Below are 13,459 nucleotides of genomic sequence, written 5' to 3'. Positions count from 1 at the left end.
GTTGCCATCAAATGTTAGTTATGAATGGTCCATCTGGCCGATGAAAGGACAAAAGTAATCCTTATCGTTAATCGAAAGCAAAGCGATATTATTATAACCCGGATTGTGATCACGAACTCGCCCCCAAATCAATCGATGGGGTGACCTGTAAAAGAAATGGGAAGGATAGTTCATCTGTAATAAGAATGATGAATGATAGTTCATCTGTAATAAGAATGTAACAATGGTTCAACCGTGAGCAGAATTGAAAACTCAATAAACCTTGCCTCGCGATGGAAGGAGGGAAGATCCACGATGGATCTCATCTTCATCCGATGCTGGCCTCTGACGTTGTTGAAGTGGGCTTATGGAATGCCGCTCCATTTTTTATCTTTCTTTCTTCCTTTCGAGCCCATTATTTTTTATAGCTTCTATTTTGATATTGCGTCTGCGTGAAGTTATGCACATCCAGATACACGGGCGTACGTAGTACCAGCTTCGGAATTCAGACTGGTCATATGTTATATAAACTGTCATTTTTATGAAAGGAACTGAAGCTTATCTTCCAAAGAATTAACATCAAGGTTATCCATGGCATTTCGGTTATTCGACTGCAATAATTCAATATCTTTCAATATATTGCATCAACATTTTCCGTGTTCGTTTCATTGAAAACGCCGCCATATATTTTTTGCTTCCTGGTCCAATCAAAACTACAAATGGGTGATTGTCCAAGACAACAAGCGCAATGAAATAACTGATGTAAAGGTGAAAAAATCTCATCATCTCTGGTCGTTTCATTCTCTTGACACATCTTCCAATGCAATTCGGTATGGGTATTTTTTCCATAGACGCACTTCATTTTTCTTGTAGATTTGCGTCTGCTAGCCTTTTCGAATTCTATTTTCCGACTTTTTTCTTCGTCTAATGATTGCGCTAAACTTCATAATTATATCGGACCGCAGAATCAAGCGGCCGCTCCCACATAATTGAATCAATCATCGCCACCCCGGGGTGATCAGATCAAGCTGGTGAAGCCGCGTCTGGTCAGCCCAATCGAAATGGAGCTGTGTAAAACAACTTTTGCGTTGGTCTACTAGTAACCAGGTTTTCGCTGGATAGTTAAACAATACAACACCTGGAAGCTGTGCATGGACCATCGCAAAAGAGGAAAAAGAGAGAGAAATGGTTCAATCATTATGACCCCATAACGCGCTTTTAGTTCACAGAAAAAGTAAAAATTTTGTAAATTATTGCCGCGCATACCCATATGAATGCTATACGCTTCTCGCACATATCCACCTTTGAAGGAAGGTTTTTTTGAGATTATTATTTTCCATTTTCTATTCAACACATTTGCCCCTTTGGAAAAAAACTTACTTCAATAGCTCCGAAAATGGAAACACAACATTCACCCCGGGAGGTTGTAAAGTCCATGGACGTGTTGTATCCAATGTGTACTGGCGGCTCTGCAATCAATGACAAACCGAAACAATTCATGAAAAGTGAATGAAAAAATCAACAACAGCCGAAAATTGGACAATCATGCTCTGATAGAGTTTCGATTAAATGAAATTTTTAAAAAAAGTGCTCCATTCACAGATACATACCCAATAAGGGACGTTGCTAAAATCTATTGTGGATCCGCTACACTGGTTCAGGTTTATTAGCGTTATTAGAAAATATCCTGGTGGTGTTTTGATACGTCGCAATACATTTCAAATGTACTTTCCCGGGCAACAGTTGGATGTATCTGAGACTAGCTGGCTTTCAGCGTTTGCAAATGGAAAAGATAAAATAGGAAAGTTTAGTTCCTGCTTATCATGTGTCCCTGCCAATTAATTCTTACTAACAACTCCTGCAATGGAGACAATGGTCCCGCTTTCTAAAATCCTCCATTGGCGTCAGTATCTACATATATGAACATATGAATCTTCAGACTAGATACAATTTGACTTCCTTGAAAGTATGAAATTGATTTCAGTTCTTCATGCCATAAATTATATTGAGGTAATTACGAATGGAAAATAATTGAGGCTAAAGTTCGAGGCTAAAAGTCCTTTGATAGAATGTGGTTAAATTTGCCCATGATTAAATCGTTGACCACATAATTGATATATCATAATTGACATATCTGACAGATAATTTAAATTATTTGTGGTTGAATTATCAGCTTTGTGGTTAAATTTCGACTGCCAATTTCAGGTTGTACTGTTTACCTCGTGTGGGCTTTATTGGCTTTCTGCACACAATGACGGCAGCATATCGAAGTTTTTGGTCTAATTTCAAACTAACGAAATTGGTAGACCTAATTGGAAATAATAATTAATCTTCGTTGCTGTCCTGGAAATAAAATGCTACCTGGCTGTTCGAAATTATTTCTCAGTTCCTGAGATTGACCGGGTGCTGTTATTGGCGTCATCGAGGAGTTGCAAAGCGCTTGATCCTTGCCTTGACGCTTTCCACCACGTCACTGTGGGGGACGCTTATTCTCATGCTACCATTCAAAGAACTATCGGTAGCCTCCCGAAGGCTGGATTTATCGTAACCCTAGAACTGAAAACGCATTTAGGCGAATTCTTGTGCTTGATATGACTCAAAGGACAAGACTCCTTCTGCAGTTCCAGGACAGTTATCAATTTGTGACTAATTTATGATCCACAATCCTCGTTATTGCGGTCAAAGGGTAGTATAGGTTCCAGGGCAAGACGTGAATTGGTACCTACGATGAAGCATAAAACCTGGGAAACGTCTGCTGAACCAACACCACCAGCTCTACTACCAAACCGTATCTCCACCTCCACGTGGTTACCGCTGGCAGCTCTTTATTAACGAAAAGCAGACGGAGAAGGATGAAGGCGAGTCTCCCGCGCCTAAAAGTGGGACAAATTGTATGAACTGGTCCTCCAGGTTGGGGATTGGGTAGGGCTGACAACCTTACACGGAAAACCAAAATTGCGAAGCTACAACAGGAGCCTCGGACTGGATGGATTTTACAGCGACGAACCCGACACCGACAGCGAAATAACGATTTGCGCATTTTCTCATGGAACGTGCGCTCCTTATACAGAGATGAAGCGACTTCACACTCGAAAAAAGGAAGCCTGGGAGAACCAACAAGTCTGTGAACTCGAAAATTACAGGGAGCCACCGTACCAGGCACAGAAGGCGAAAGTTTTACCAACAAGCCACCAGGATGAAGCCTTATACACCTCGATGTTCATCCAGCCGAGACAAAGAGGAAAATCTGATTTCTGATAGAATGGGTATATTGGAGCGATGGGTTGAGTACTTTGATGAACTACTGAATAACTAGAACATCGGCTAGTTGTAGGTCCCCATATGTTCAGAGCATCATTGACCAACCGAATTGGTTAAATACAATCGAATTGGTTAAATATGGAGACGGCCAATTACATCAATGGTTCATCAACTTGTGCTCAAGATGTGGTACAGCGAATCAATGCCTGACGATTAGCAACGAGGCGTTATCTGTCTCATACATAAAAACGGAGGTATCACACAAGGCAACAATTATAAAGGTATCACGTTGCTGAGTACTATCTATAAGATATTCTCCTCTATCTTGCTAGGTCGAATACGCTCAGAACATCATTGGCCCATTCTAAAGAGGCTTCACTCCAGGCAAATCAGCAACAGATCAGATTTTCTCTGTGCGGCAAGCAATGGAAAAACTGTTGGAATATGGACAACAGTTGCAACATCTATTCATCGACTTTAAAGTCCCCTATGATAGCATAGCCAGGGTAAAGCTGCACACGGCCATGAGAGAATTCGGTACCCTGACGAAATTGATAAGACTGACTAGGCTGACCCTGACCAATGTGCGAGGCCAAATAAAAGCAACAGGATCACTCTCAATACCATTCGACATCAACAACGGTCTACGACAAGAGGATGCTTTATCATGCGTCATCTTTAATCGGGCCCTCGGGAAAGTGATCCGCGATGATGAGGTAAATGCAAGAGCTACGATCCAGTTTAAGTCCACCCGACTACTGGTCTATGCTGACGATATCGACATCATTGGAACAACGGCCCGAGAGGTACAAAGTGGGTGAGATCTTGGGCTGCACATCAACGTCAACGGCAACGTCAGTACCAAAACCCAACCAACCAACAACATCAAACCGCACTGGTCAAACGGGACGAATAAAGATAGGAGACTACAGCTTTGAGACCGTTGATCATTTCTCCTATCTAGGGTCGAAAATCACAACCGATAACAGCTACGATGATGAAATCCACGCGCGGTTGTTGACAGCCAACAGAGCCTATTTCAGACTACAAAAACTGTTTCGCTCGAAACGTCTCACCAATGGTCACTCCAGTCCTCATGTATTCCTCGGAGACTTGAGTTCTTAGCAAGAAAAGTAGGGAACTCTTGGCCATGTTCTCGAGAGGAATCTTCCGAATTTTTGGCCCCCTACATGAGGATGGACGATGGACGATTCCGTAGCCTAATAACGACGAAATCTATGAGCGATACTATGACTGTCAGCTTGTGGATAAATTTCGCCTGAATAGGTTACGGTGGGCGAGTCACTTAATCCGTATGGATGAGGATGATCCAGCCCGGAAAGTCTATAAGGGCAATATCTATGGTAGAAAAAGAAGACTCTGCCTGAGATGGAGCGATGGCGTAGGTCAGGACGCCAGACAGTTTTTCGGGTTATCGAATTGGTGTATCTCGGCGCTAAACCGTATTATCTGGAGTTTCTTATTAAGGTAGGCCTAGACCGGATACCGGTTGTCGCGCCGTTGACGATGATAACGTTGCGTTTCCCTTACGGTGTCACCTCTATTGGATTCGCAGATGATATTGGAATTACAATCTTGGAAAGCTACGTTGAAGACAGCGAAATATACGGGAACGGAGCAATATGGCAGATCAAATTGTGGTTGGAAAATGCTGGACTATCACTCGCAGTGCAGAAAACAGAGTAAGTACTGATCATTAAGCGCAGGAAGAATACGTCTATAAAGATTAAAGTTGGGGACGAAATTATACAATCCCAGCCTGCTCTCAAATATTTCGTTCTAATTTTCAATCAGAAGTTGAACTGCAAACGACATTTGCAATATGCAGCTAAGAGGCGTTGAAAATCTGCTCGTTGATCGCTAGAATGCTACCGAATATAGGAGGCTCAAAACAAAGCCGTCGACAACTCGTTTCAAGAGCTGTAACTTCGGTGTTATTGTACGCAGCACATGTGTGGGTAACTGTACCAGGTAATATTAACAACAGAAGTAGAATAGCAGGGTCTTAGCGACTTAGTGTCCTTCGAACGTGCTGCGCTTATCGAACGACATCCGACGACGCAGTATGTATAATAGCTGGGATTATACCTATCGATATCTTGGCGACTGAAGCCTTACGGATTCACGAATCTGGTGAACCTAACACGGCTCGACGACAGTCGGCGAGGAATCTATCATTGGTAGAATGGTAAATACGATGGGACGAGAGCAAGAAAGATCGCTGGACTCATAGGTTGATACCGAATGTTGAAGACTGGGCTAAACGGAGGCATGGTAACGTGGACTATGACTTGACGCAGTTGCTAGGCGGACATGGTTGTTATCGCGGATACCTCCACCGATTTGGCCATGATGATTCTCCGATCGGCCCGATTTGCGAGTGTGTCACAGAGGATGCAGAGCATGTACTTTTCTATTGCCCAAGGTTCGCATCGTACAGAACGGAAATGGAAGCGGCAGCCAATATCCACTTATCAGCAGAAAATATAGTGGAGAATATGTTGATTCCGACTGACGTATGGAAAGCGGTAGAACGAGCTATGCCAGGAGAAGTTTAGAAGGAAGAAAAAGTGGGAGATGATCACCATCTCGAATAACAGGTAAATACTGATCCAGCCCCGCGACGTAATACCCTATGGCAGTCCCGCAGGGGAGGGTTTTACACAAGACCTTAAAAATCAATCTTTGGAAATAGTCACATAGGAAAACCCCCCTTTTGAGTTTTTTTTTTAAAAGGGCAATATTTTGAAAGTGACTTTTACATATGTTTCTCTTTGTTTTGGTCAGCTTATTGTCGGCTTAATAGAATAATAATTTTATATCACAAGGACTCATCCAATTCCAGGTCAACGTGTTTTATCTTTCATATTTCGTCTTTTGCAATATCATTTCTAAAACCTTTCGAAACTCCCAAACAATTGTAATTTTTTAATAAATCAAAGTGAACGAAATATCTTATTTCTATTTACAACATCGTCGAATGTGTTAATTGTTACGGCACACACAATTGTTAACAATTTTATCAAATATAATTATCGGAATACCGAATGTATCTTGGATTCGAGATACACAACATCATTCATAACCCAGATACCTTGTACCTACAAACGACTACATGAAAAAACATTTGAATTGTTATACAATATTTCGTCAATTACTGAATAAGTCTTGACCTTATGACTAGGAAAACATGCGCTCAATTGAAATATCTTCTATTGTGATGTTTTCTAATTAATTTCTGAATATTGTGCATGGTGTGATGCAGCACGGTATGGTGCGGTGCGGTACCCTCAACACAATCGCCTGTTTGAGTTGATTTCACGTGGTGTAAAAAATAATAAAGTAGGAGTTAGCGAAATACTCATTTAGTGTTTGTTATGAATTAAATTGACCCAAATCGGAAGGGGTTCACGTTTCGTAAGGCCTTCTCTAGGCTTTCAATTTCCTTTATAGATAAAATGATAAAAGGAAATAAATTTAATTCTTTTGGAACTGCAGATTCGGAGATATAAAGTAATAAGAGATTTAGAGCTTTTAAAATTCTATTTTGGTCCTTGACTATGAGTCTGCCGAAATAGCAACAAACTATACAAGTGAATAGGAACAAAAGTGAAGTGTTAATTTTTGGCAGTGGAAGTCACTTCTTACATTCCTATTGCTTGGCGTGCGTCCACATTCTAGGTATTATACATGTAGCACATACTTCATTCGCTTCCGTCAAGTGAACTAGGTTTCAGATTGATATTGTCATAGCTGAAACACTCACTTCTAATTTCGTAATCGAGTCAGTCTATCTCCCTCCAAGTATCTCCAACAAGGAGTTCAACACGGCCTATGATGGGCTCATCACACTCCCCACTCACATAGACTGCGTGACTACCTCAGTAATGATTAAGGGATGCGATTCGAGGCTGCTGTTCTCAACTCCTCATTTCTTCTTTTTCTTCAGCCTTTGTCCCGTTCACAGGCGGGCCGGCTCGTCGTGATCGGTTTCACCATTTGGTTCTATCGAATCCCTGATCTGGGTGCAATCTCGAGCCTTTTAAATCCCCATCCAGCGTGTCAAGCCACCGCTATTTCGAACGACCTATTGGTCTTTTATCACCGATTTTGATGTTCAGACCAATCTTGGCAGGTGAATTCGCGTTAGCATCGAAGACGACTCTCTCGCAACCCTATAACGATCACGGATATCCTCATTTCGGATGTGATCAAAACATGTCACGCCACTATTCCAACGCAACATCTTTGTCTCTATTACTACAAGACGTCGTTCATTGTCTTTTATAGTCGGCCAACACTCAGGACCATAGAGGGCGACAGGACGGATGACATTGCGGCAGATTTTAGATTTGAAACGTTCGTTGATACGTCGATCACAAAGAACGTATGGAACGTCACTTCATCCAGGTTGCGTTAATGCGCGAAGCAATTTCATAATGCAGTTCTCCATTGGCGTTGATCCGAGGTATTTAAATCGCTCAGTTCTGGGCAGAACACTGCTGCTGACACTGATGGTGCCTGTTTCATGGGGATCGGTTGTCAAAAATTCAGTTTTGTTTAGATTCAATCTGAGACCGTGTTGCATGAGGTGATCATTCCATCATTTTTTGACAAGTTGCTCGAGATCTTTTTTGCTATTAAATGCTAGGAAAACATCATCTACATAAAGCAGTGTATAGGGCGCTGGTCGTTGGATGACCGGTGTAACATAAAACAAGAACAAAGAGGAGTGGTGAGAGGGCGCTTCCTTGGTTTTGATACACCCGCCATACTTCGGACTTTACTTTTCGGATTATGATAGAGCAATTGAACCCAGCGCACGGGTTCTTCTAGCACTAACTGTTTTCGTTAAGCATACCAGAAGAGTTCGTGCGGCCCACGGTCAAACGCTTCCTCTAGATCCAGAAATGCAATGTAAAGAGGGCGATGCTTCTCCCGGTGTTCCTCTATGAGTAACGCAGCATGTATTGCGTCAGTAGCTCCGCAGTTTTTGACAAATCCGGCTTGATTCATGGTTATTTCAACGATTTCGAGAATACGGTTGTCAAAAATGGGTTCACAAATCTTAATGGTATGGGAAAGTAACCGGATCGGACGGTAATTTAAACATTCTGCTAGGCTACCTTTCTTCTTCCATATTGGAACTGTAGTACTTTCTTGCCAGTCTGATGGTATTCTTCCTTCCTGAATAACCCCATTAAAGAATTCACTGAGCCAGAGTGTTGGGTCCCAGCTCTTCGATTTCCAGAGGTCAGATGCGAAGTCGTCAGGTTCTGTGGTTTTCCCCGATTTCGGAGTGTTCTTGCCATCTATCCGTTGCGGCTCGATGGTTGGTAAGCAAATTATCGTTCCTGTCATTAACGTAACAGAAGTGTTCGATATCCCGTGGGCATTCATTACGGCTTTTAACAAGTCGATACAGAACTCCCTCGCCATCCCGAGTGTCTAGTTTATCGTAAAGATTTTTGTAATGGTTCGCTCGGGAGGCAGCGACTGCTTTCTTTGCTTCCTGGTTGGCAATCTTATAAATTTGCCGTATTTTATCGTCGAAAAATTTGTGGTAGAGGCGTTTCTTTTCACGGACCTTCATTTAGACATCATCATTTCAAAGCCAAGTATCAGCTTACCTGGCTTGGTGATCCGGAGGGTTGCAGAGGCCGCTTTGTGGATCGTATCTTTCATTTGGTTCCACGATTCCTCCACATTCGTAATGGTTGGTAATCGCGTGAGTGAGATTATTTCTTCTTTCTTCTCACGAAATTTCCACCATTTAATGCGTCGCGGGCTAATCCGTTCCTTACGCTGTTTTATCGGTGGCTTAATTCGCGGGACGGCAATCAACTGTCGATATTGAGGTTCTATGGTCTGAAAGGGAACGACTTTGCAATCAGTGACAGTGGCAAAATGTCGGCGTTTTATGAGAATATAGTCGATTTACGTTTTACTGTTCCCACTATAGGAAGATGCGACAATAGTCTGATGAACCACGTATTCATAAGTATAAGGTCATGGAGACGTACAAACTGTTTTCGTCCAGATCGCGCAGGCGGCGATCCGTGCGAGATATTGGACTGCACATCAATGAAGGCAAGGCAAAATATATGGTGGCAACGTCAGCACCGAAAACCACGGTTGTTGGCAGCTAACAGAGCCTATTTCAGCTTACAAAAACTGTTCCACTCGAAGCGTCTCACCATAGGGTCAAAGCTCTTACTATACAAGACAATGATCTTGCCAATTCTCATGTATTCCTCGCAGACTTGGGTTCTTAGGAAGAAAAATAGCAAACTCTTAGCCGCATTCATGAGAAAAATCCTTCGAAGAATTTTTGGCCCTCTACATAAGGATTGACAATTCCGTTGCCTACATAACGACGAAATCTATGAGCGATACCATGACGGTCTAGTTTTGGATAAAATCCGGCTCAATAGGTTGCGATGGGCGGATCACTTAATCCGTATGGATGAGGATGATCCAACCCGGAAATCTATAAGGGCAATATCTACGGTAGAAAAAGAAGACGAAACAGACCCTGCCGGAGATGGAGCGATGGCGTAGGTCAGGACGTCACACAGCTTTTAGGGATATCGGATTGGTAGACCCCGCGCAAAACCGGAATGTCTGGAGTTCCTAATTAAGGCAGGCCTAGACCGGATCCCGGTTGTTGCGCCGTTGATGATGATGATAACCGACATGAGTACGAATTATATTGAGGTGAAATCCGTTGTATGTTCAGACCTAAACTAGGCCGAAGTGGGTAGGTACACCACTGTTCGTTGGCTTCTGTCTGGCGTACGATAGTGTAAATCGTAATGCTCTTTACAGAATAATTATCGAGCTGAAAATCCTACCGAAGCTAGTCCCGCTAATGGAAGCCACAATGATTAACAACGAGGGCCAGGTAAGAATCCAAAATGAACTGACACAAAGCTTTCCTATAGTGTCAAGACTTAAACAAGGGGATGGTCCCGCCCTACCATCTTTAACTTACTGCTCGAATACGTCGTTAGGAAGGTGGCCTCAGATCAGAGATACGTTACTTGTACAATTCGTGCAATTGGCGGCGTACGCAGACGACATGGATATTCTTGCCCGATCGATACTTCGTGCGACGGAATTGTTCGAGTAGTTCGAGCCAATAAGTCAGCGAGTGAAGTAGAGCTCAGAGTTAGTGAATCCCCCAAACTTGAAAGGCGGCTGCTAGCATGCAGAACGTTACAATGGGCGAGTATAATTAGACCAATTTATCGAAAATACAAAATCCAAAGGCGGATTACTACTGCTCATAAAGCATTTTGAGGTCGAGGAAAGTACACAGACGCAATAAACTCGTCCCATGCTGCTGCATGGATGTAAAACGTGGACCTTGATACTTGAAGCAGATCGATACCTCCGTGAGAAGTCCTCGGAAAGGTTTTTGAAGTCGTAAAGGAAGGAGATTGCTGGCGAATCAGATACAATCATATATTGTATGATTTATTTGACGACCCACCAGCATGGTTGCTAGTCAAAATCCGGAAACTATAATGGGCTGACCATATTGAAAGAATGCATAGGGTAAGGATTTTGAGATGAGTGCTGAAAGGAAGAGCCGATGGTAGCCGGTTAAAAGGGAAGCCAAGGAAAGGTTGAGCGGATTCAGTGTACACAGATTGCTGATCAATTTTTAAATTTTCTAATTGGACGATGCGGGCTTTGGATCAAGATAATTAAAAACAATGTACCCGGGAGGTCGAGGCTCGATTTGGGAGGTAGCACCATCGAAGAAGTTTCTGAGAGTGGGTCGTTGAAGTAATTGGCCCTTTTCAAGCCCCCCAACTCCTCCTATTTTCAACCAGTGTCAAAATTAATACTTGTTTCGGAATTTACTAATCGAGACCTTTCATTTGATACCTCACAAGATTATGTTCGGTGAAGAAAATTTTACACGCCTCTTTTGCATGTGTGGGGAGGAGTAGTGACTTCACAGTAGGCAAGACATCTCTCAGGAACACAAATCTATAAGGACCGTATTTCGTGAGTTAACAGAAAAATTGACAAGGCAATATCCAAAAACAAATATACTTTGGGTAAGTTCAAATATCCCTCATTTACAGCGATTTGTGACACAGGAAGGACTCTTGGAATAGATCCACTGTAAATCAGTTGGTTTCCTACATGCAGGAATGGAGGAAGATCCATATTTTAATCAAAAGTAAGTCGACTGACGCATAGTTAGAGGCTGTCCCCACGAAAGGAGTTTCTTCCGCCTTACAACGACTCCTGGTAATTGACAAGTAGTACTATTATATTACTTCTGGAGGATGAAGGAGTTTTTGAGCAGGCATTGCCGAATGATTTATCCGAAGCAACTATAAGCAAGTTGCCTACACGATAGTTACTACATAAATGCAATTCTTTGGATTATCCTCCGAGGGGCCACCATAAGGGACACAGTGTGAAAGCTAGAAAGACTGGACCGGTTATATTCATTAAGAACGTTAAGTGGAGAACTAGCTATATTTTAACTACTTTGTCGGGCGGCGGAAATTAAACTACAGTCAAATATTTGTGAGTACTTTAAGATCCGAGGGTTTGCATGAAAACAGATTGCCAGAGTGTGAATATCCTAGATAAAGCTGACCGGTTAAAGAGTCCAACCAGAATTAGTAAATTCTTTTTTCCGGAAATTTTTTAACCGAAATGTACTACTGATTAGATTATAATAACCAATTCCTGCGAATCAACAGAGAAAAGAGTCATGACTCAACACAAAAACCACTATATGAGGGCAGGATCAGAATCAACCATTTGGCCTTTAGCAAAAAACTTAACCCAACGAACAAACCAAACTGAAACACATCGAAAATTATACGCGGGGAATCCCCGGGTGGCCTCGCTGAAAGGATATAAGTGTATATTACTCAGGGGGTCTCCATAGTCAATTCGATGTTACCCGGGGTGCAAGGCACCCTTACAACGTTATGTTATTCAATAAATAAAACTATTATTAGTTTTCAAGCTCAAGCGGTAAACGGTAAAAATGTTTTGAGTTTTCATCGAGGCAAGGACGAAAGCAACAAAAGCGACGACGTAACTACAAGACGTGTATCTCGAATGGAGGGCTCTAATGTAATAGAGGCCAACTGAAATCCGATTTGCCTATTTCATCGTCGTCGTGAAGATAATGGACCATTGTTGTTCCATGGCCGATGAAATTGAATGTTGAAATGTAATTTTGCCTCGACTATCAGGATCGGGACTTCGACTGCTGGCGGAGCTATTGTGGCAAGCGAAGAGTGCAAATCGAAGTAAATTCACTGATTATGGGTTACGAAAAAGATTATTATGCGTCGTTAACGGCTATCAAGATGGTCGGGATCAGATAAGTTTGGAAAGGGAGCGTGTTATTGTTAAAGTGTAATGCTAGTGTGATGTCAAATTAGTTGGGAATGATTCAACAGGAAAAAGTTCCGATTTGTCCTTGACTTTGGCTAAATTTTTGGTTCGTTACGTTTTGGGCAGATGAGGTGTGGTTCGTTCAAGCTGTGGATTTGCAGAAAGGGGCACAAAGAGGCTGATGAGGTGACGATTTTGTTAAGACTTCTTCTTTCGTTGCACTACCTACTGCAACATTCGGCCAATCCCAAACGTGTTATCTACGTGATATTTCGTTCGTCTTCTAATTTGGTTGATTTTTTGTCATTGATATGTACATAGGTCTTAGTAGCCTTTCAGAATGTATTCACCAAACTGTAATTGATGGTTTTTCTCGATATCTGGTGTTAAAAAGACAAAAACTAAAGTCAAAGAAAAATGTCCTTAAATCGCGTTCGCTAGAATTACCTTCTCTCGAATTGAGGACACTGAGTTTCATCTCTTTCAGGTCTTGGTAAGCCTTTGGTCTTCAAGTGGTAAGAAGTCACAGACTTTGAATCCACCCGTGACCATGAGTAACCATGTCGCCGCCGAGGCGCGGATTTTTGAGGCCTCACCACATTCATACCCCCCTATAGATAAATCTGTAGAAGGCATGCTTTCCGATTCAGTGAAGGAACTAGAAATCCGACTACGGCCCACCTGACGGAGTACAATACTGTCGTACGGAAGATCGCGGTTAAAATCTTACTGGTGGCAGAGGTATTTGTATCGTTATTTGACGCGGATACCACTCAGCTGTGAATGAGTACCTGAGTCAAATCAGGGTAATAATCTC

Source organism: Hermetia illucens, chromosome 6 (genome assembly GCF_905115235.1).
Source record: "Hermetia illucens chromosome 6, iHerIll2.2.curated.20191125, whole genome shotgun sequence".
Classification (NCBI taxonomy): Eukaryota; Metazoa; Arthropoda; class Insecta; order Diptera; family Stratiomyidae; genus Hermetia; species Hermetia illucens.
Note: the sequence above shows the minus strand (reverse complement) of the source record.